General features: G+C 42.2%; 1 long non-coding RNA gene across 2 annotated transcripts; it reads left to right on the forward strand.

Moving 5' to 3' along the window:
* The first annotated feature begins 819 nt into the window (after positions 1-819).
* Positions 820-21,043, forward strand: LOC144229856 (uncharacterized). 2 transcript variants are annotated; one of them, XR_013334633.1, is made up of 3 exons: positions 820-1,015; positions 11,456-11,593; positions 20,807-21,043. It is a non-coding gene; the product is annotated as an uncharacterized LOC144229856 (long non-coding RNA). The 2 variants fall into 2 exon arrangements; XR_013334632.1 differs by lacking the exon at positions 820-1,015 and adding an exon at positions 7,693-7,928.
* The last annotated feature ends 2,804 nt before the right edge of the window (positions 21,044-23,847 follow it).

Genomic DNA, 23,847 nt, shown 5'->3' on the forward strand with positions numbered 1-23,847 from the left:
TTACCCGCTCTCTGATGCTCCAGTCTCCATCCATTTTCCAGAGAGCTGCCAGAGTGACCTGGTCACTGGTCAGAACTCCACTGCACTCCACCCCGGGACAAAATTCGAGACAGTCTACGGCTGCATTTTAAGGTGTGGGCATGGTGTAGCCCCCAGCCGTGCCGACAGCTCATTCCCTACCCACAGTAAGCCCTGGTCCTTCGTGATTGTCTAATGGGATACTGGACTTTTTCGGCTTCCTTTTCCTGTTTCTGGAATTCCCGCTTTCCCAGAAGCCCTCCCCCTTCACAGCCCCCCCCCCACTCAGCCAGGCAAACCCTCCTCCGCCTCCTCCAGTCCCCACTCAAAGGTCGCCTCCGCTCCGAAGCCGTCCTGGCTGCCTCACTCTGCACCTCGTGTCCCCTGTACTACGGTGCTCGGAAAGTGTTCCTCCTACTGTCCTTCTTGGCCCCAGGAACCCCCCCACCCCACACACACAAGGCCCGTCTTGACTGCCACCAGGGCTCAGCACAGTGCCTGGTACACAACGGGGGAGCCGACAGAGGCTGAATAAAGGCGCCGGGGCGCGGCATCAAGGCTAGTCCCCGCTGCGAGCTCGGCCAGGGAGCCGCTCGGAGGTTTCCTCCTGCGCCTCAGGAAGGCTGGAAATAGGCAACGGCGTGACAAATCTGACCCCTTGCCCAGGGCAACAGGTCCTGAGGGGTCTGAAGACCTGGGTGGAGCGCCTGTCCGCCCGGGGGCTCCCGGGACCCAGGCATTTCCCGCGCTCCGCCCTGTCCGTCGTAGGGTCGGGCCGGNCTCTCCACGCGGGAAAGTTGCTTCCGGACTCTGAGGTCTCTCGGCTCAGGCAGCCGAGTGCGGTGATCTTTCTCCATCCCAAGAGCGTCTCTACGCCCCTTGGGGAGTGCGAAGAGGGCAGCGTCCTTGGAAGCCAGCTTTGAGCAAGGCACCTGACCTTCCGGGACCTCAGGAGGCTCCTCAGAGAAACGCTGCAGCACAGTCTGCGCGCTCTCAGGTAGTGTGCCTGGCACTCAGCGCGGGGGGGAGGGGGGGCAACGGGAACCAGACAGTCTGTCGCCCTCCTGTAGTTTGCGTGGAGTCGGGATGGGGGCAGGTTAAATGAAGGTACACGAAGAAAAAATGTCATACTGTTATGGGAAGGAAAGTTGATGTTAAATAAGAAAGGGGCCTCGGGACGCTGTAGAATAGGTGGGTTTCCTGCGGCCGCTTTCTACGGAGTTGAAAGAGAAAAGGGATTGCAGGGCTGGAGGAAGAGCATCGCCGGCAGGGGGCAGCAGACGCACCGTGATTCTGAGGCCACAAGTGGAGACTACGATGGCCCAGAGTGCTGAGCAAGGAGGGGGTGCGCTAAGCTGGAGGTGCACGGGGCCGATTTCCCCAGAACCCGGGGGCGGGGGGCAGCCTGAATAGCTTCTGTTTGTTATAAGGGCAAAAATAAGCCATCGAAGGGGCTCTGCGACATGTTTAAAAGACTACTCTTGCTGTTGTGTGGAGAATGGATTTTGGAAGAGAAAGAATGAAAAAAGCAGCGAGACCAGTTTAGGCGTCTTAGTCTGCTCTCATTGCCATAACCAAATACCATAGACTGGCTGGCTTAAGCAATAGACATTTATTTTGTCATAGGTATGGACGTGAAAGTCAAGGTGCCATTGTGGTCTCTTTATCTTGGGAGCTGTCTTCCTGGCTTGTATGTAGATGGTTGCCTTCTCCCCCATGTCCTCATATGACAGGGAAAAAGAGAGGAAGTTCTCTCGTGTCTCTTTTTAGAAGGACAATAACCCCATCATGAGGTCCCCACCAGCAGGACTTCACCTAAATCTGGTCACACCCAAAGGCTCTGTCTCCAAATACCATTCTATTGGGGGTTAGGGCTTCAACATATGAATGGGAGGGGTGCATAGTTATTGTGTAACTGCAAGAGTTCAGGCAAGAGATGATGGTCACTTAGACCAAGGTTGTGACAGCGGAGATGGGGAAAGTGGACCAACTGAAATATTTTTAAGAATATCATGGAAAGGCTTGATGATGAATTGGATTTAAGGAAACAGATGCATGAAGAATGACTCCCAGGTGTTCAGCTCCAGCCATCCTTGGCATAATGGTGCTCTTACCAACATGGGGAAAGACTAGGAAAGGACAGGTTGGAAGCAGAATGGAATTAATGGCTTCATCGTGGACATTTGAGAAACCCATTAGGCAGCCTACAACAAAAGCTGTGCCAGGTTCTCTTCAAATTGTTTTACATAGATTAACCAATTGTATGTATAATTCTTACAATAACTGTGTAGTGGAAAAGGACTCTCATTGCCTCCATATCACAGATGAGGAAATGAAGGCACTAAAAGATGAAGCGACTTGCCCAAAGTGAGGGCTGGTTACCCAAGTGGAAAGCACAGATGTGAGCCTGGGGCTGGAGATGTGCATTGGGGAGTGTTCTGACCTGGGACTGTATGCGACCACCTAGGGCGAGAGAAGAAAGGGCAACCAAGGACTGAGAGCCCTTGGAAGTTTGTCTTCCAACATCTCCACTTACTGAACGGCCCTTAGTAAGTGACCTCAGTCAGTAAGAGGGAGCAACCCGACTTCAGTAAGCAAAGGAGGAAAACTGGCTCAGGAATCAGAAACTTTAATACTGTTGGGGACAGGCAGTAATGTAACAAATGAAGGTGGCAGAGTGTGATAGAACAGGGCGGGGTGGAGACTGTGGTGCACTGAGGTGTGTACACCTGCCTAAGGGGGCACGCTGTGTCTCAACAGCTCATGTTTACCGAATGGCAGTAGGGACCCTAAGTTGCCAGATGATCTGATTTTCATTAAAGGGTAAGAAAAAATCAGATTATGTTAAATCTCCAAGTTTTTAAATGTTGGTGAGTAATTTAAAAAAATTTTTAAAGGACTGTGTGAGCCAAGATTGTTGAGGAAAATCAAACCCACGTACAGGCAGGATTTGCCCCTTTGGCTACTACTTTCCACCTCTGGATTAGGCAATACCTCAAATCCTTTCCAAGTTTCATAGATAATGACAGTAGTGGATATAAGAAGATCAAGAGGATTGAAGGAATCTCAGCTCATAAACCCCACATAGTCTTTGATGGATTTTTGGCCCATCTCCGCCTCTACCCACCTGGCATATCCTTTCTAAGCTTCAGTTTCCCCTACCTGTGAAATGAGGTCAGTGAACAGCTCTGACTTCTCCCAACTCTAGGATTTGGACTTACTTGTAGTTTTGTTTTTATTTTTCTTTCTTTCTTTCTTTCTTTCTTTCTTTCTTTCTTTCTTTCTTTCTTTCTTTCTTTCTTTCTTTTTTAAGAATATTGACTTTCAGGGGCACCTTGGTGGCTCAGTTGGTTAAGTGCCCAACTTCGGCTCAGGTCATGATTTCACGGTTTGTGGGTTCAAGCTCTGCGTCGGACTCTGTGCTGACAGCTCAGAGCCTGGAACCTGCTTCAGATTCTGTCTCTCCCTCTCTCCTTGACTTTCCCTTGCTCATGCTGTCTCTCTCTCTCTCTCAGAAATAAATAAAACATTAAAAATTAAAAAAAAAGAATATTGACTTTCAAATATGCACAGGAGAGTCACTTGGAGAAAAACAGAAAGGGTGTACTTGTTTAGGTCTATAAATTCAAATAGCTTCACTAGTATCAGTTTTAAACAAAGAAAGAAAAGAGGAAACAGTGGGATAGAAGAATAGATGAGAAACCAGGAAAATTATGGCATAGAAAATTATTTTTTATTGCACTGTGAATAAGGGGGGGGAAGGCAGTTAGATGCAGAAGTACTTAGTGGTTTCTATTGAAAATTCAATGTATCATAGCCAGTTCTCTATATTTATCACCAGGGTTTAGCAGTAATGAGATTCTCCCATCAAGTATTGGAGGTCAACTGCATTCCAGCATTATTTATTCTTATGGGCTGAGCTTATATAATGAAAAGAGCCTGAAAACAGATAATGACTCTCCATAGTCAGTCCCTTTTGTCCCCGCCCTGAGATAATGTTTAAAGCTGGAGAAACAGCTTATGACTTTATAAATTTCTGACTTTTATGTAAGAGAGGAAATGTAGGGTTGGAAGCCAGAAGACTTGACACACAATCATGGGATAACCCCTCTGAACCTTCTCTATCAATGAAATAAGAGCTGGACCAGAGATGGCTTCCTGGAAGATATTTGTATTTATGCCTCCACATTTCTTTGGGGGGAGTTTTTCATGGTGTGGGGACCTGGTAATTTCCAGGGTCAGATCCTTCAACAACTTGCTAACTCCCAGTCCCCAAAAATACTGGAGGGAGGGATGTCACCTGAGTTGGGCCATTTAGATGCTCACTCCTGGGACTTTGTCTCTCCAGAAAGTGACAAGGATGGAGGGAGAGAGAGATTGGCCATGAGATTTATCAGACTAATGATGACAGCAGCAGCAGCATCCTAAGGAGGTTGGACCAGTGGTTGCTGCTTGGTCCTGAATCTTGTTGGCCCACCCCCAGATTCCTTTGATTTCACAAGCTTGATTCTTCCTGCCATCCCTGTCCCCCATCCAAGTTTATTTTGTGAATCGTCCATCTCTGCAAAATTCCCTTCTTGTGTTAAACAGTCTACATTATTTCTCTTGCTTTTAACCAAGAATCTCCCAATGGGTCCCGGAAGGAAGAACTATACTGAGTCATAGGATCCTTTCTCCAGGGAACAATTCAGCTCAGGAATTTGCATATATATGAATATACCCAAAGTGATAAGTGTACACATTGTCTCACCACTCAGTAAGAAATCCAACCCCACAGGGTGGTGTTGGTAGTGGTTAAAAAGGATACTTATTTTTCATAAAAAGAACTCACATCTGCTATTCTTAACTGATCTAAAAAAAGGTGATTAAGTCCTTATAATAACAAAACAACTGTAGCAATAAGCCCTCTTATATGTAAATCCTGTAGTTTGCAAAGTCTCTCATGTGCCCTCCTGTGAGGTAGGCAGATCAGGTAGTATTCATGGATTAGAGTAATAGTAGCTATCATTTATTGAACACTTTTTGTGTACCAGGCACTGTGCTAAATGCTTTTCATACCCACAGACCTACACCATTAAGGAGATATTATTCCCATTTCATAGGGAAAGAAACAGACTTGCACAAAGTGACTTAGGTAATACATAGCTAAGGTGAGAACTCAAGACTCTGTCTGACAACGAAGGCCATATTTGCTTTTAACACACACAGCTTCGTATCACATAACACAGCTAGTGAATGACAGAGCTGCCACTGAAACATAGGTCCTGAGTCAGGAAAGTTTCACACTTGCCAACAAGGGCGAAGTTAATTTTGTTATCCATCCATGGCAAGATTTTTAAGCTCACAAAAAAGACCTTGCAATATTTCCTCCTCTCTATCTATCATGGAGCATAAAATGTGCACAATCAAAGATGAATTCCTGTAATTAAAGATTAATTAGGGGGTACGAATGCAAATTAGCCTGTGAGGGTTAAAACACAAAGTCTTACCACATGCAAGAGTAAAAGGGCCCTGGTGTCTATCCAAAGAGGGTTGATGTAGTAATCATTTCACTATGTATATGCAAATAACCAAGTTATATGCCTTAAGTAGATATAATTTTTATTTTTAAATAAATTAATTAAAAAGCATTAAAAATAAATTTGACTTGTAAGAAATTTTAAAAAGGTAAAAGTGAGAGAACTTTCATCACTTTCATCTTTGGATTAAAAAATGTCCTACCAAGATGGGGTGAGGTATAGAATAAAAGAAAAACAAAATATTAATTTACTCCCTGACATGAGACAATTCAGTTCATCTCTGAGCCCTACCTAGTAAAATGAGGGGAGGGTTTAGAATGTCCTAACATCTACAGTTCTTTTCTAGAATCCCTAGGTAAATTCTCTGAAAGGGCATGGCATGGTCTGGAGCTGAGGTGATTGTGAGCTAAAGATCTTCAGTGGTTTTATGGTTGCTTGTTTGTAGCACAGAGCATTTTTGCTGACGTTGCAAAAAGGTTGTCATGGCAACCAGAAAAATAAGTTTCCCAATCCTTGGAGTCCCCCCTTAAGGGGAGGCAGATGTCAGTGGGTGTTCTTTGCAACTAAGGGTGCTTGAAGGTTTTAGTTGATCAAGTCACTTTCAAGGTAATGTTCTAATACATCTGCCTTCACCACAACTCACGCAGCTATAGGGGGACAGAAAGAGTACCAGCTCCCTGGGGATGGGCAATGAAAACACGTGGGCATCAGTTCTCATTGCTGGTATATATTTTGGCATATATTCTCACCAGTAGGTATATATTTTGTCAGCATCCAAGGGGACATCATCATATAGTCAAGGTTAAGCACTGCTGAGCTGATTTGGAGTCCTACATCCACAGCTTCCTGTCTGGCTGTGAGGTCTTGGAATGGCCTCTTCACTTCTCCAAGCTTTGGGTACTTCTGCTGTAAAATAAGGTAATAGAACTCGCTTCGCAGGACAGTTGTGAAGCTTTAACATGAAAGTGCCTGACCATCACCATAACTTCATTATTAGTTTCATTTGACTTAGAACCAGCATGGAATTGGGAAACCCACGTGGTTTTTTTGTTTGTTTGTTTGTTTGTTTGTTTTGGATTAAAGTCGCCCTTGCTCTCCGTTTCTACCACTTTGAGGATCTGGAGTCTGTCTGCACAGGAACACAACAAAGAAGCTACCCCTTCCATGTCATTTTCCTTCCATCCTAAATCCCACATAATAATGATGCTGCATTGGTTGGCCTCTACACAGACCCTCGGTCATTTCAGCCAAGCTCAGTCACCACAGGAATAGCCAGGCCACACTGAGAATGGATTTCTTTTTCCCTTTTTGCCTTTCCCTACATGAAAAGGCAATAACTGTAGCTGTTGAAAACATGAAAGCTGTAACTATACCATGTTTGAATCCTTTCTCTGCTACTTCTTAGTTTTTTACTTTGGGCAAGCTGTTTGCCTAGGTTCCTTATCTACACAAAGAGGGTAATAATAATAATTACCTTTGGGAGTTGCATGAGGGTGAAATCTGTTAAAACATACAAATTAGGGCGATGCCTGGTATATAATAAATATTATTCAGGTTTTTCCCATTTTATTTGCATTGAAATGATCAACTCCTAGATTTCCGGAAAAAAAAAAGAAAGAAAGAAAAGAAACACTTAAATCTTATCATTTTAGAGCTCTGACAATGAGCAGACCCCTAAATCCCTGGGCTATGAGGGAGTGTGCCCCCAGAGATGTGGAGCCCAGCCTTAAGCACCACTGGTCTCTATCTTATTTGTCTCCGACTACAACTGCTTTATTGGACCATGGGTTTTACAACAGCATCCACCACGTGTGGCATCCATCTCTGTCCCTACCTTCTCAGATTCAGCTACAAAGACAGGAAAATGTGGTCCTTTTCTCCTCCCTCTTTTTTTTTAATGTTTTTTATTCATTTCTAGGAGAGAGAGAGAGACAGCATGAACAGGGGAGGGTCAGAGAGAGAGGGAGTCACAGACTGAAACAGGCTCTAGGCTCTGAGCTGGCAGTCAGCACAGAGCCCGATGCGGGGCTCGAACCCACGAACCGCAAGATCATGACCTAAGCGAAAGTCGGACGCTTAACCGACTAAGCCACCCAGGTGCCCCTCTCCTCCCTCTTTCACTTTCTTCTCTTTTCCTCTGACCCTTAGAGATGATGGACTGACCATGGCATTCCACCTTGGCCCATCTTCCCTGGAAGATACCCATAGTACAGGCAAGACTCTGGAACAGTAATAAAGAGCATAGTGATATCATCATTGTGGTAGCTGCCATGGGGAGCACTGAGCCGAGCATTCTGCAATCATCTGCTTACTGAATTATCCCAACAACTCTGAGAAGTAAACATAAACACATTCCCATTTTACAGATTATGAAAACTGAGGCCTACAGTGGTAAGTGAGCTTGCTATGATCACGTATTTCATAGGTACAGGATCAGGGACCTAAGCTGGTCATTCAGTGCTCTTTGCCAGCATGCCCTTGGGCTGGCTCCTCTGCACTGCGGGATGGGGCTCCCTCTCCTGGCTTTCAAGCTCCTGAGCAAAGAGTAGAATTTAACTTCCAGAGGCAGACCGATGCTTTCTCCAAAATGATCTCCATTCAAACATCAGAGAAATGACCATCAAATTAGGTGAGAGGATGCATGCAAAAGCACTGCTTGATATAAAAACTGCTGTGTAAGAGTTAGGTATCATTTTCAGCACCGTCACATAGTGGCTTATAAGTATTTGCTGAAAGAATGCACGCTATGGCTTTTCCTTTCAAAGCAGGAATGAAGTAATAACAAAAATTGCCCTTGGCATTACTGGAGACCTGTATTCAGATCCCGGCTTTATCATTTAAGTAGTGTGTGACCCTAAACAGTAACAGTAATAATGGTAAGAATTGTGTATCCATGTACCAGCATGTGATCTGGTGCTTCAACCTCTAATATCTTACTTAGTTATTTCAGTGACACTTTGAGATAGATATTAATATCCCCAATTTACAGATGGAGAAACTAAGGCTCAGAGAAGCTATAAAACTAACTCAAAGTTGCACAGTTTATAAGTGGCAAAGCCAGGAATTAAACCCAGATCTACATTATTTCAGAAGCATTACTCTTAAGTTTTTTGAAGTTTTCCCTATCTGCTGAACTTCAGTTCTGCCTGTTTTTCAGAGTGGTCCTGGGGATCAATTCCACTGTATACAACCTGTCCAATAACCCAGAATCTGTATGTACATTTAAAGGCAGGTGGAACACAGGAAACAGTAGTTTTTTACATGGAAGAGAGCAGAGGAAAATCTTTTATTAGTGATACTAAAACACACTTCTGTGCTTGTGATTTCTGTGATAGGGTCACATCCTTATGGGCAGGTAGGACTGTGCATAAGAAGTTTTTCCACCTCCAGATTCCCCATGAGGCTGCTGTATCAGCATTATATGAAAAGCACATTCCAGACAGGTGGAGTTATGAAATGTGCAATGTGCTGCTCTAGCTGTGGCCACTGCTCCCAGTGTGAATATTTCTGCTCATTCATTCATTTCTCCTCTGGGAACTGGCAGTCTCCATCATTGTGTTGCTAGGCAACCAAAACAGCACCTGCATCAGGAGGTAAACAAACCAATCAGGACAGTCAAGGGAGGAGCTTTACCTGGTTGTGATGGAAAGAGGGCTTTCTGGGTTCACTCAGGACTATGGCTGCTGGAATCAGCATCAGAGCTGAAGGGAACTCCGGAAATCTGAAACCTCCCATTTTAGATACCAAGTGGGGGCCTGGTTGTGTGGGAGTCATCTTCAAGGTCACACAGTGACTCCAAGGCAGAATCAGGAGGACAAGTCAGATCTGATCCCTAACCGAGTGTCCCATCCCTTATACTTCACTGTCATCATTTAAAAAACCATGTGTGGGGTTCCAGCTATATATTAGGCTCTCTGCATGGTGGTGTGGGGGATGCAGAAAGCATGTAGACCATTCCTCATTCAGTCACCTAATGGTTACTTATTATGCTTCCATATTTGGGGAAGTATAGCATAGTAGTTAAGGACACAGGTCCCCACTGTCAGAGCACAAAAGTCGGCTCAGGCACTTAACCATTATGGGAGAATTCAGGTTACTTAACCTTGTTGTGCTTCAAGTTTTCTCAAATAAAATGGTGCTAAGGATGAGATAAAAGAAGTAATTTAATTGTGTTATTGTTATGCCAATCCAAAGGAAGTTTCTATCAGCGTTGGTCATCCTTGGTAAAAAACATGTGGGACACTTGAGCTTGGACCCTGGAACCAGGCGTCTCGCCTGTGTTCAAGTCTTGACCCTGCCTTGCACTCATTATATAATCATTACCAAGTTATTTAAAATGTCTATGCTTTAGTTTGCTTATCTATAGATGAGTATAATAATAGAAACTCATAAGTTCATTATGGAGCTAAAATAATTTAATATACATAAGGTATTTAGAACAGTTTCTGGCACATAATAAGTGCTCTGTAAATTTTAGCTAATAGGATTCATCAACAAATACTTATTGGAGCTCTTAGGATGTACCAGGTACTGCCCTAGGAGCTGGGAGGTATAAAATGAATGAAATAGACAAGTCTTTCTCAGCCATCATAGAACTATGTTTATTATTACAATCGTAATCATGTCTGTTTACTTCTCGACTCCTATAGCTTAAAGGCAGGGCAAGTGTTTTGTTCAGAGTTGTATTATTACCCGTGTCTGGAAAAGGCCTGAAAAGGGGCACGTGTTCAGTAAACATTTGTTTAATGAGCGCCAGGCACTGCACTAGATACAGGACAGTGGTTCTCAGGTAGGGATGGTTCTGTTCTCCCAGGAAATATCGGACAATGTCTGGAGACTCTTTGGTTCTTGCGACTTGGGGGAGGGGGTACGGTTGTGCTGATGTTACTGGCATCTAGTGGGTAGAGCCAAAGGATACTACCAAACATCAAACAGCGCACTGGACAGCCTCTCACAACAAAGAATTATCCAGCTCCAATGTCAGGCGTGCCAAGGTTGAGAAACTCTGGTATAGGAGAGAAATAAAGCCTTAGAAAGACTCCTTCCCTCCAGAAACTCATGCTAGCAGGACCACGGTCACAGAGCACCCTGAGCGCTGTGTGGGAATTGTGAGAGAGGACTCTAAGGACATACAGAAGAGGCAGCCGAACAGCAGAAGCTTCTGGTGGCGCTGATGTCTGAGCTGTCTCTTCAAGGACATGTATTGTCTTCAGGCAAATTCTGTGTGTCCTGGAGGATGTTCCAGGGCTTGAAGAATGTGTGTGTGTGTGTGTGTGTGTGTGTGTGTGTGTGTGTGTGTGTGTGTGTGTGTTGGGGAGCAGGCAACACGAGCAAAGTCTTGGAAGTAAGAGGGAGTTTGGTTTTAGCAAAGTGCAAGAACCAGAGTGGGAAGTAGAGGCTTGTGCAGGAGATCATAGAGGACCCTATGACACATAATATGAATGTTGGATATGATGTGGCCAGCCAGAATTTCCCAAAGTCTGTTCTCTAAGCACTAGTTATTTAAGAAGTTCCCCCAAAAGGGCCACAGTCAACTAAGAAGGGGAATGTGCTGAATGCTACTCCCCCCCTTTTTTTGTACTTACCCCCTCTTTTAGAGATTTACAAGACTCATTGGTATCATAATCCTGCATTAAAGAAACTTGTTTCAGGGGTGCCAGAGTGGCTCAGTCAGTTGAGCATCTAACTCTTGGTTTTGGCTCAGGTCATCATGGTTCATGGATTTCAGCCCTGTATTGGGCTCTGTGCTGCCAGTTTGGTACCTGCTTGGGATTCCCTCTCTCCCTCTCTCTTTGCCCCTCCCCACTGATGCTCTCTATCAAAACAAATAAATTTAAAAAAAAAGAAACTTGACTTATTTTATTTAATTTATCCCAGAGGCTTCCACAGTTATTTGACGATGAAAACTTCCTTTCTAGCCATCTGTCTACATGGAGCCTACAGACCTTTGGGAAGAGGCATCGTAGGAGAACTATTGACTGTCTCCAAGCAGCAGCGTGGCTGGATTTGTGTCTTAGGATAATCTCCCTGGCTCCTGTGTGGGGTGGATTCAGAAGGTAAGAAATGTCTATGTGTATTGTTCAAGCATGTGTCAAGTTGACGTGCCTTATTGACCCCTGGGCTGTCTACCCTGCTAGACATAGTATAGCGAGCAAACTTATTAATTACTGTGGCCCAGTGCCTAGCTCAGCTTGTCAGATAGTAAGCACTTCTGTGTATGTTTTTTGAATGAATAGATATTGTTTTTAGTTAGGCACTGTGCTAGACATGGAGGCTGAGCAAATTAGATGCATTTCCTGTCCTCACACAGTTAGCAGACTAGTGAGCATGTAGTAGGCACTTTATACATGTTTATGGACTGAGTAGATGATTACCATAAACAAGACAGAAAGCGGTGAGGATCACAATGGGGTGGGGCCTGGGAATCTGTATTTTAAGCTAGTTCCTTAGCTACTTCTCATGTCCAGGAGCTGGTATTGGGGAAGCACTATGCTGTCAATCACAGATGATGTGTCTTTGATCAGCCAACTGATATCAAAGCCCCAACATTTGGACACTGGCTGTTCTTGACTCTTGCCACTTGGGTCCTTGAAGCCCCTGGTTTCATTGCCCCTGGGCCACCACCCCTCCTTTCCTGATCTTGCTAGAATCCTCTGAATTGAGCTTGGAGTGCTACCGGTCCTTTATAGCTCAAATCCTAATGGGAACCATCTCTGTTTGACACTGAGTGAGCTGTTTGCTTTTTGTTCCTGCCTCTCAGCACTCTTCCTGAAACACTCATGACTCCCTCATGCATTCCTGAGTCTACGTGATTCTCTCTCTAGAACTGCTTGAAGACAGCTTTGTGGCAAAACCCATTTATGTTTTGATGTAGGATATATACACATTGCCGCTCTATTTTGTTTTTGGTGTGAAATTAAAAAGGAGGAGGAGGAGACTGGGAGGTAGGAGGAGAAGGAAGGGGGGGGAGGAGGAGAAGATTGCATGGTCTTTTAAGAGAGATTGTGAGCCTTTTCTTCATTTTGTCCTGAAAAAAGTTTACTATGGAAATGGAAAAAAAAAAAAAGTCTCTGATTGACTAGTTTGTGACACGTGGAATCATTGCTTTAATGGTCTGGTTAGAAAGGGAATAGTTGTGATTGCCTTAACTGACAGTTCTGAAATTTTAGCACGTGAATAAGTTTCACCACAGTTACATGCGAAGCTTATGAAAAAGTCATGCCCAGGCCTCATCTGAGATCTTCCTAATCAGGGTCTCCACAGGTAAGGTGAGGGAATGCGTATTTCTAAAGATAGTCCCTGGAGATTCTGATATGGATGTAGTGTGACTGGCAGGTGCTGGGCGAAGGTTGGTGGGTGATGGGCTACTTCCCAGCCAGGCACAACCTCCTCCAGCTTGGATTCTCTCTGCCCAGCTCTAAGTCCACCATCCCAGACCACAGTTCATAGCCCTAGATCCTTTTTCCTCAATGCTTGCCCTGCTTATGCCAGTAAAGGCTGTTCACTGTCCTGGCTATCAAACACTGGTCTAGGAGACCCCAGGGCTGGCTCCCGTTCCAGCTGCACTCCCCGTTGAGTCCCCAGCACAGACATTTCTGAGCAATTTTTCTTGCAGCTATATCAAGGGATAGAACATTTCCTATTCTTCGAGTTATTAATTTCCCTGATGATGTGAGCATCATGTCAACTCCTATCCAATTTAAACAGATCATCTGTTGACTGGCTTTTCTTCCCCTTAGGGTTAAAGGTGGTAGTGAAATGCTTCTTCCTTCTGCTCAAGAAAAGACTGAGGATTTTGTTTTATTCCCTTTAAACTTTATTCCTAAAGTTTAAATAAAACTTGCTGATATTTTCTCACTTGCCTTCACCAACAATTCTTTAGAAGAACAAAGTGGTTTGCCTTTAATAGAATAAAGGGGCTTGTGTGTCCCAACCCACGTCTTTAGTGACTGGGAGTGAAGTTTTAGACTTTAGTATGCACGTACGTAACCCTGATTACTGGACTGTGGGTTAATCTCTACATAAAGTCATATTTTTGAAAGTCCAATCTAGCAATTAGAAGGAATTTTAAGTGATACTTGGCCCTCTTGACGACCAATAAAAGGAGCCCATTTTACAACCTAGAGCAAGTTTCTAAGATCCCCTTCAATCCTCTCCATTCTGTCTCACCCCCATGGGTGCCCCAGAATCCATCCTCATGAAATGCCTCAGACTGTAACATCCAGTCCCTGCAGCTTTTATAGTTTTGTTTCCTCGTCTCCTTCCTTTTGGATCTCTAGACCCGTCTCTCCATTCACATTCTTTCTATTTTTCTGAAGTTGTGTCATAAAACCCTAATAACTGGAATAGCAGGCCAAAACTCTACTAACTGCTGAAGAAGTAAAAAAAAATGTTTGAAATGTTTGAATGGGGGTGATGTAGAGCATATGGAGGCTGATAACCTAGACAGTGCTGATAAATCTTGTGTCTTTCCCGTGTGTATTTGGGGTCGTCATCTGTACTACGTAGCATTGTCCCATAGACAGCCACTATAATAGTATTCCTGTGGTATTCCTATAATTGTCCCACAGAGCTTGAGGAGGTTTGGACCTCCTGTCTATCCTAACTAGAGTCTTCCTTCCTGTCTCTCTCCCCTTTTCATCATAAACTCTTTCCAGTGATTCCTATTATGTTTCTGTGCTATGGACTCATGTCAACAGAAAGTCGTGGTGAGCTGGGCAAATCAACAAAGGTTGAAGTTAGCATTTGTAAATGTTAGGAGGAGAGGACAAAGCTTCCTTTCATGCCTTCTTCCTCACTTTTCTTTAAAGCCTGGGTCTCTTGCTCCTTCACTCAGACCCCTTCCCACTTCTCCTTTCCTTCCATAGAATTCACTCCTTCACACATCCTTGTGATGTAGAATAAAGTATCTCTGATGAGATCTAGCAGTTGTCATCAGTGAGCAAAGAATGGCCTTAAGAAAAATAAGTAAATGAAAAATAAGATATGGTTTCATTATACACAGATCTACAGAGGAGAAAAAAAATCCTCTGTCTTTAGTCTTCTGTCTGAGAAGTTAGTAAAGGGGGTACCTACTCAAAGGGCCTGGCTACTTTATGTCTAGCATGTTCTCTAGTGACATTTATTGAGTCCTTATTATGTGCCAGATACTGTTCTAAGTATGTTATACCTATTAACGTTTTCAATCTTATAACATCCTCATGAGATGATTGCTGATATTATCCACATTTTACTGGTGTGTAAATACTTGCCCAAAGTTGCTCAGTTTGTGACTGGTAGAATAAGAATTTAAGCCAAACCACAGCTAGACCCTTCATTATTATCCATCTTTTAATCCAAGTAACTAGCTTGATTCTTTTTTCTTTAATTTTTTAAAAAAAGATTTTATTTTTAAGTAATCTCTGCACCCAGCACGAGGCTTCAACTCTCAACCCCAAGATCAAGAGTTGCATGCTCTGCCAGCCTAGCTGGCTCAGCTAGCTATATTCCAGCACAATAATTATGTTTTTTAGGCTGAGGAAGTAAAAGTTGGGAAAGAAAGGGGGTATAGTAGCTAATCTGTGCTAGATATGAGGCTTGAGGCCAATTCTCATTTCAGATCTCATGGCTTTTTAACATTTGGGTGCTTGAAGAATTTTATTGGCAGTGACAAGGAAAATCCTTATGCCAGTCTTTGTGGAGATTTCCTTCATTCTTTTTCACAAACAAACAAACAAACAACAAGAACAACTGTATTTCAACCTCCTTAGGGGAGTCAGTCACCTGTGCTCCATTTCCTCTGCTTCTGCTTACCACTGTTTTATACCATGTGGAGGCAAATTATCTCATTATTCCTCACAGTGCCCCAGTGAGGAATCAGAAGTCAAACAGTCCTTATTATACAGAAGAGGTGACCGAGACTCAGAGGACTTCAGTAACTTTCCATGATTACATAGCTAGTACTTGAATAATTGTTGAAAACATCTTGGAGAAGAAGAATTTAGGGTGATCCTTATTTATATCAATAGAGACTCCTTGAAGAGCTTTGCACTGATGATTATAATAAATGTAGTCTTGAATGATTAAATCTATAATTCTATATTCCTTCACAGAATCACATCCTTTTCCCTTTCAGCCTCTCATAGCTGCTTTAATGAAATGGGATTAGTGAAGCACAGCAAATGGAAAGTTTTTCTTTCATGAGCTCTGAGAACTATCTACCTAAAATGTATCTTCCAGACAAGATGATGTCATCCAGATTAGACATGTCCTTAGAGACTGATAACACGCTTACTGGGAGTGAGTCACCTTCCTCTGGGACATCAGAATTAGGCAGCATCAAATCTAATAAACATTGATAGGCCGGAAAGAATTCTAATGTACTCAATGATGTCAAAGAAATGCAGTGTCTGAGGCAGGGTCAGTAGTAACTTGGATCTGTTTCTCCTCTAATGAACCTTGAAACTTGTTTCCACCCATGCCTTCAAATATATTAGGAAGTATATAGGGAATAGGAAATAATAGATAACAATATTAGGAAATGAATCTTCCTAACTGGCCAAATAAGGATTCTTCTCGAGCTTAAACCAGAGTACCTGACTTCTTCCTTGATTCCTATTTAAGGAATTGTCAGTGCATGCCACACACATGTCACTGAATATATACATAATTTTACTGGTTGGTGATACCAGTACACTTGAGATGAATTATAACTAGACTAGTTCTAGGAACTTAGTTCTTGGCTTCAGATGTATGGCCTTGTGGATGCAAATTTCCCTTTCTGTTCCAGGGACTTGGGTTTGTTAATTTCTAGGATTCTTCCTAAAAATTTTCTGGATATTTAATTTATGTGTGTGTGTTCTGAAATATCAAATCTTCATGAATTCTGAGAGAAAGTATCTTCCTAATGCTCTAATAGGTTTTGTCTGCTGTCCCTGGTGCTGAATTGTACAAGATATTAGGGTTCCAAATGTGGATATTTTTAGCTGGTAGGGGATAGGTAAAAGAAATAAAACCAAATGTTTAGACTTCATAAAGACTTATAGACCTGGAAAACAGTATTATCCATATGAACAAAATGAACATGGACAAGCTTAAAAGAAACAAATATGTATTAAGTATATTAAATATTTGTGAGGGAAAGACCCTGTGTCTCTATTTTTTTAGTAATGTATTTCAAAGTGGGTTGGTACTTAGCCTAGAGTAGATTCTCAGTGAATATTTTTTGAGTGAGTAGTGAATAAATTCAGACATAGTGCTCAAAAGAAGTGAAGATAGAGTTAATGCTCAAAAATGGGAGCTCTAAAATCAGACTGTCAGGGTTCACGTCCTAGTATGCTACTCACTAGCTGTGTAACCCTGGACAAGTTAGTTCACCTCTACCTGATACTACTACCTCAAAGGCTATTATGAGGACCAAAAGAGTTAATATACAAGGGTATCTGGGTGGCTCAGTTGGTTGAGTGTCCCACTCTTGATTTCGGTTAAGGTCATGATCCCAGGGTAGTGGGATCAAGCCCTGTGTCAGGCTCTGCACTGAGCATAGAGCCTGCTTAAGATTTTCTCTCTCTCCCTCTGCCCCTCTTCTCTGCTCACATGCTTTCTCTCTCTCTCTCTCTCTCTCTCCAATTAAAAAAAAAGAGTTAATATACAAAACCTGTTCAAAACTGAACCTGCAACAATGAAAGTGCTATGCATTATTAATTTTTTTAAATTTTTTAATGTTTATTTTTGAAAGAGAGAGAGACAGACAGAATGCAAGTGGAGGAGGGGCAGAGAGAGGGAGATACAGAATCTGAAACAGGCTCCAGGCTCTGTGCTGTCAGCACAGAGCTCGTCATAGGGCTCAAACTCAGGCACCGTGAGATCATGACCTGAACCAAAGTTGGATGCTTAACTGACTGAGCTACCCAGGCTCCCCTTTGTTTTTTTTTAAATTTTTTAAAAATGTTTATTTGTTTGAAAGTGATCTGCATTATAATTATTATTATTATACTTTTTTTCACTCCTTTTGTCAAGGATATTTATGAATAATATATTCCAGACACATAATAATGATTAAAATTTATTGTGAGATTATTATTCAAGAAACATTTTAATTTACTAATTCCTTACAACAGTACCATGATCTAAGTGCTATTATTATCTCCATTATGAAGTGAGTAGCCTAAGTAACTTTCCCATGGCCACATGGCAATTTTTTTTAATGTTTTTTATTTATTTCTGAGAGAGAGACAGCATGAGCAGGGGAGGGTCAGAGACAGAGGGAGACACAGAATCCGAAACAGTCTCCAGGCTCTGAGCTAGCTTTCAGAACAAAGCCTGATACGTGGCTCAAACCCACGAACCGTGAGATCATGACTTGAGTTGAAGTTGGACGCTTACTGAGCCACCCAGGCGCCCCCCCATATGGCAATTTTAAAACTAAGATTTGAATGTAGGCTATCTAGACCTAAAATCTGAACCCTTAAACACAACACTTTACTGCTTCTCAATATTTTTGATCTCTCAAGTTGGTGATACAGAGGACAATCTGTGCCTGGAAGCAGCATTTTCTGTAGATGAGAAGGTGATGGCTCAAAGAGAGTTTGCAGACTCAAAGATTTTTTTAAGTTAAACATCTTCCTTCAATATTGAACCATACTAGCTTCACAGAAAACATGATGAATTTCTAGCATTTCTGTCTTTTTTCCTTGAGGGAATAGGAAGGGAAGGGATATTTTTTTTTCCACTCCTTTTCCAATGAACACAATTAGCATGTAGATCCTAAACATATGCTGTGTATATTTTATCTGCTAATCTTGATACAGAGATTTGAACATGTTAGCTTTTTTGGCTGACTGTCTTCACCTCTAGTCCAGTTATTAAGATAATTTTGATGACCCATCTTGAGTTTATTGGGTCAATAGTCTAAACCTTAATACTGAACGTTCTTCACCTGTAATTCTGCTTGAACACTGAGTATAATAAATTGTAGTTCACATCCAGTGGGGATGGATGTGCTTTTATACCATTGTTTTGTTTCCATTTCTTTTCAAAACGAGGCTCCTTTTTAGAGATATCTGAATTGCATGTAGTATTTTCAATTTGCAGTAGGAGACTGGCATATAAAAGAAATAATGAAAGCTACATTATTATGGTCCCAGAAGATAACTGGTAATGGTGTAATCAATTTTCTCAGGGTTATTTCTTTTTTCCCCATTTTTGACTGCTCAACCTCCATCCATCTGAATTGAAAATGTTAAGCATGTGCTGATTGCTGTTGAGCATGTACTAAATTACTGGAGTACAGCAGCTTTACAGATAGATTGGTTTATACCCCTCAGTCTGCCAAGTTGCCATCATTTAGCCTTGTTCATCTGAGCTATTTTCTCATTAGTCAGTGATAGGCATAGCTGTAATGCACCTTCACTGTGACATGTACCATGATGTCCAAGCAGAAGGAGCTAACATTTATGAAGCATATACTCATTAACTTATTATGTTCCAGGACCCAGGTTAAGTCGTTGCGACATCATTTCATTTAATCCATGCAGTGACCCACTGAGGTTTATACTGCTATTGTTCCCATTGTATAGATGCACAGACCTAGGCCCCCCAAAAAACCAAATAAACATTCCCATGGCCATACCTGTGAGTTATAAAAATTGATGGATGGTATTTGAAGCTAAGCAGTCTGATTCCAAAGTCTATACTCTCCGTTGGTGTGTTCTGCTGTCTTCTATGTACTCATGGTTTTCAAATCCTTGTATATCAGCTCATTAACAATAAATTAGCTTTTATTTTGTGCCTGGGACTGTGCCAGATACCAAGGATGCTAATATTATTAAGATGTCGTCTCTAAGGCACTCATGGCCTTAAAAAGTCACATAAAAGTCACATAACAGTGTGACATTTATGGTAATCAAGGCAGAGAGGGTCACAAAAGAGAAAGTGAAGAAAGAAAACCTCCCTCAAAGGGGAGAATGGGAGGAGAACTCAGGGTCAGGTCCACAGTGAGATGGTCCTGTATATAAGTTTTAAAAATTCAGAGGAAACAGCACATGCAAAGGCATGGAAGTATGAGACAGGTGAGAGTAACTCATGGTGATTAGAAGCATGGACCCTGGAGCCCACGTGCTTGGATTTGAGTCCTGGTTCTGCCTTGTGACTGGTGGCAAGCTCCTTAGCATCTCTGTGCCTTAGTTTCTCATCTTTACAAGAAGGATGGTAAAACTAATAACTGCCTGATAGTGCAGTGAAGATTAAATGGGTTAAGGTCCACAAATCACTGAGAGAAGGACCTGGTATATTTATTTAAAAAGCACACCACAGTAGCTAGTTATCACTCTTATTACCCATGACCTTTATTATTTTTGATGCCTGTTCCTTCCTGTTAATGTGAAAGATCATACCAACTAGACAGGACCACATACTATCACCTTCTTTCAAGCCTGTCCCAGCTTTACAGAGGCATCCACACAGTTACCAAACCTAGTTTTCTCACAAAACAGATTGACAAGAAGTGGCCTTATTCTCCTTTCAAACTTCGAACTGTCTGTTCTGCTGAGGATATTCCAGGCAATTGGTGCTGCTTGGAAATTTCCCCTCAAGGCACAATTTCACTCTGGGCTGCAAGAAAGAAGGAGAGGAAAGGATGGATGCTCTGCTGGGGGAGAAACCCATGAAAATGAGTCGCTGCCCTTCTCCCCAAACTGACATCATTGGCCAGAGTGATCCTGCTCTAGCCAATGCTCAGGAACTTGTCTTCAGGAGCACTCATCTTCCTAGTGCTAGGTTTCTTAGAACCAGAGGCAGCTGGCAGGTGGGGAGAAGACTTCTTATCTCTTCTGCTTCTCAATTGTTCTTTTGTAGATCATAGAGTAACAAAATGTAGTAAAAGTTCCTTCATAATTCTACTCAGAAAACCTGAGTTCCAGTCCTAGGTTTAATCTTAACTGAGTAATAATAATCATAAGCACTTAGGTTGTGCTTACCATGTGCCAGATGGTGTTCTACACATGATACTTTCATCAACTCATTTTTTGAAGATATTCTTCTTTTTTAAGTTTATCTATGTTTGAGAGAGAGAATGAGCTGGGAAGGACCGGGGTGAAGGGGAGGAGGGAACACAATCCAAAGCAGGCTCCAGGTTCCAAGCTGTCAGCATAGAGCCCATTGTGGAGCTTAAACTCACGAACTCTGAGATCATGACCTGAACTGAAGTCAGATGCTTAACAGACTGAGCCACCCAGGTGCCCATCATCAACCTATTTATTTAAATTTTTTTTAAATGTTTATTTGTTTTTTAGAGAGACAGAGTGCAAGCAGAGGAGGAGCAGAGAGAGAGGGAGACACAGAACTGGAATCAGGCGCCAGCTCTGAGCTGTCAGCACAGAGCCCAATTCGGGGCTTGAACTCACGAACCATGAGATCATGACCTGACCTGAAGTTGGATGCTCAACCAACTGAGCCACCCAGGCACCCCATCCCATCAACTCATTTAATCCTCACAAGAGCTTAGTGATTTGGTATATATATTGGTCAGGTTAAACCAGGTTATGCTGTGATAACAAATAAATCTCAGTCGTTTGTTTCTAACTCATGTATGTTCATTGTAGGTCGATGGGAATTCTTTTTCACACTATGTTTACCCCAGGATCCAGGCTAATAGAGAAATCTCCATCTGGAATGTTCAACATTTTATGTCAGGGAAAGGAAAAGGACAGATCACACATTGACTCCTAAAAACTCTCATATGGAAATGACATAGCTGCTCAATACATAGTCCATGGCCATACCTAACTTCAAGTGGACATCGAAGAGATATCTTACCATGTGCCTGAAAGAGGAGAGCCAGAATGTTGATGAACAGTTCTAAGACTATCATAATATAGTCCTTTTATCAGCATTTTATAGATGAGAACTGAAAAACAAGAGGTTAAGTAAGTTGCCCCAAATTACCTAGTATTTAAGTGGTAAAGCTGGAATTTCAACTCTAGTGGTCAGCTCCAGAGACTGCTCTTAGACCTTTTCCAAGACACTGAATCTGTCCAATTTTGTTTCTTCATCTGCAAAAATGGGGAGAAAAATCCTTTCTTCCATATCTCACAAGGATATACTCAGAAGTCATCCATCCATCCATCTATCCATCCATCTGTCCAGGTATCTATCCAAGAATCCATCCATCCATTCTTGCAGTAATTGACATGCCTACTATGTGCCAATTATTGTTTTAATTGATGTGAATCAATAGCGAATAAGACTAAGTTCCTATGCTTGTGGAGGGCACATTCCTCTATGCCCTTTGAAGCATCGGGTAAAGATGAAATAAATAAGGGAGTGGATCAATGAACAAGGCAAGGATAAATGCTCTGAGGTAAATAAAATGTAATGATATTGATATGGTCGGGATTTTTTCTCCCTAAAACTCATATATCGAAGCCTTAACCCACAATGTGATAGTATTTGGAGATGCGGCCTTTGGGAAATAATTAGGTTTAGATGAGGTCATGAAGATGAGTCCTTCATGATGGAATTAGTAGCTTTATAAGAATAAGAAAAGAGAGATAGCTCTTTCTCCATCATGTGAGGACACAGTGAGAAGGCAGCCATCAGCAAACCATGGGTTCTCCCCAGAAACTGAATCAGCCAGCACCTTGATCTTGGACTTCCCCAGCTCCAGAACTGTGAGAAATAAATGACTGTTGTTTAAGCCACCCAGTCTATGGAGCAGTCTATATCCTGCATAGACTAATTATTCATATGATAGAAAGGGATGGAGTTAGGAGTGATGCTCCTTAGACTGGGAGCTCACAGAAGGACTATCTCAAGAAGTAATATTTGAGCTGAGTTTATCATGTCCACATCTAGGGAGCAGAGAGAATTAAAAGCAAAAGGCTCTGAGGCAGGAATGAGCATGGCATGTTTGAAGAACAGAGGGTTAGAGTAGTTTGAGTATAATGAATGAGGAGGAAAATGGCAGGTAATGAAGGTTCAGAGGGAGGCAGGAATGAGACCATTAAAAAAAAGATATGGACTAGTGAATTTAAACCTTGTTTCTGGGTTAAAAGCCCCCTTGATAGTCTGCTGAAAACCACAGACATGTCACCGGAAAAGACAGCACTCATGGAACGTTTTACATATAATATCAGGAGTTTCATAGTTCCCAACTCTCAAGTCCATATAGACCACAGGTTGCGAACTTGTGGAAGATGTAAAGACGTTTTGAATAGTACATAGGGAAAGAGAAGGGAGAAAGAAACTGACATTGTTTGCAAGCTTTCTCTGTGCCAGAAACTTTGCCAGTTATGATAAATTATTTGTTTATCATATTCTTCAAAATCTTTTTTCATAAATGATAAAGCCAGGTATCAGGGAGGCTAAGCAATATGCTTTAGGCTAACCAGGTAGCAAATGACAAAGAATTTGAACTGAGGTTGTCTTCATGACAGAGATACTATTATTATTAGATGTAGGGTCCAGTTTCATTCTGCCAAGGGTATTTATTAGGTGAAGGGTCTATGTTTTCAACTAGCTGAGGCAGTATCCATTTCCTTTTCAACCAGCTCTAGTTGCATAGCAGAGCAGCTCAGATTCTGTTTCTATTTCTTTACAGCCACACTGATTATAACATCAGTCTTTATTACTCCCAGCAGAGCAGTGAAATATAATCCCTACACCACTACCAATTAAGGTAGCACCAACTCTATCCACATATGTTCTCTCTGTGTGGATGCCAGAAGACCTGCTCCAAGAGTTTTCCAGTGGTTTAGTATTCTGCTCAAAAAACTCATTTGCCAAGCATCATCTTTCTTAATTAGGGGCCTAATGTATTACAGCCAATCTTTAAACAAGTGGAAGATGGTGACCTGTAAAGGAGGCATGACCATTCATTTCAAGATAATCAGCTTTGAAGCTGCTTGACAATAGATATTGATTTCTAGTGCCCGAAAAACCACCTGAGAGAGGTTTCTGGTCTCAGCAGCCTGAGCAATCTGTATGTCTCCTTATTCACTCACCATACAAGGCCGGGAAATGACCTATAATGTGATGAGCAAAGAAACTACCTTCTCTGAAAAACCAAAGGCATGAGAATGAGTGGAAGGGTCCTCCTACATCATTCCATTTTCTTACCTCTTACAGCTTTCTATTGAAGCTAATATTAGCTATCCTTTAAAGAACACACTCTAAATATGTTATTTCCAATGTCAAAACACTGTTGGTTTTATCACCCCGTTTTCAGGATGAAGATACTGAGCACAGAGATGTGAGTTTCTTTGCATAGTGCCACACAGCAAGGAAAAGCTTGAGCTGAGAGTTGAAACCTATGTCAGTCTGAGTCTAAAGGTTT

This window comes from Crocuta crocuta, unplaced genomic scaffold (assembly GCF_008692635.1).
Source record: "Crocuta crocuta isolate KB4526 unplaced genomic scaffold, BGI_CrCroc_1.0 scaffold193, whole genome shotgun sequence".
NCBI lineage: Eukaryota > Metazoa > Chordata > Mammalia > Carnivora > Hyaenidae > Crocuta > Crocuta crocuta.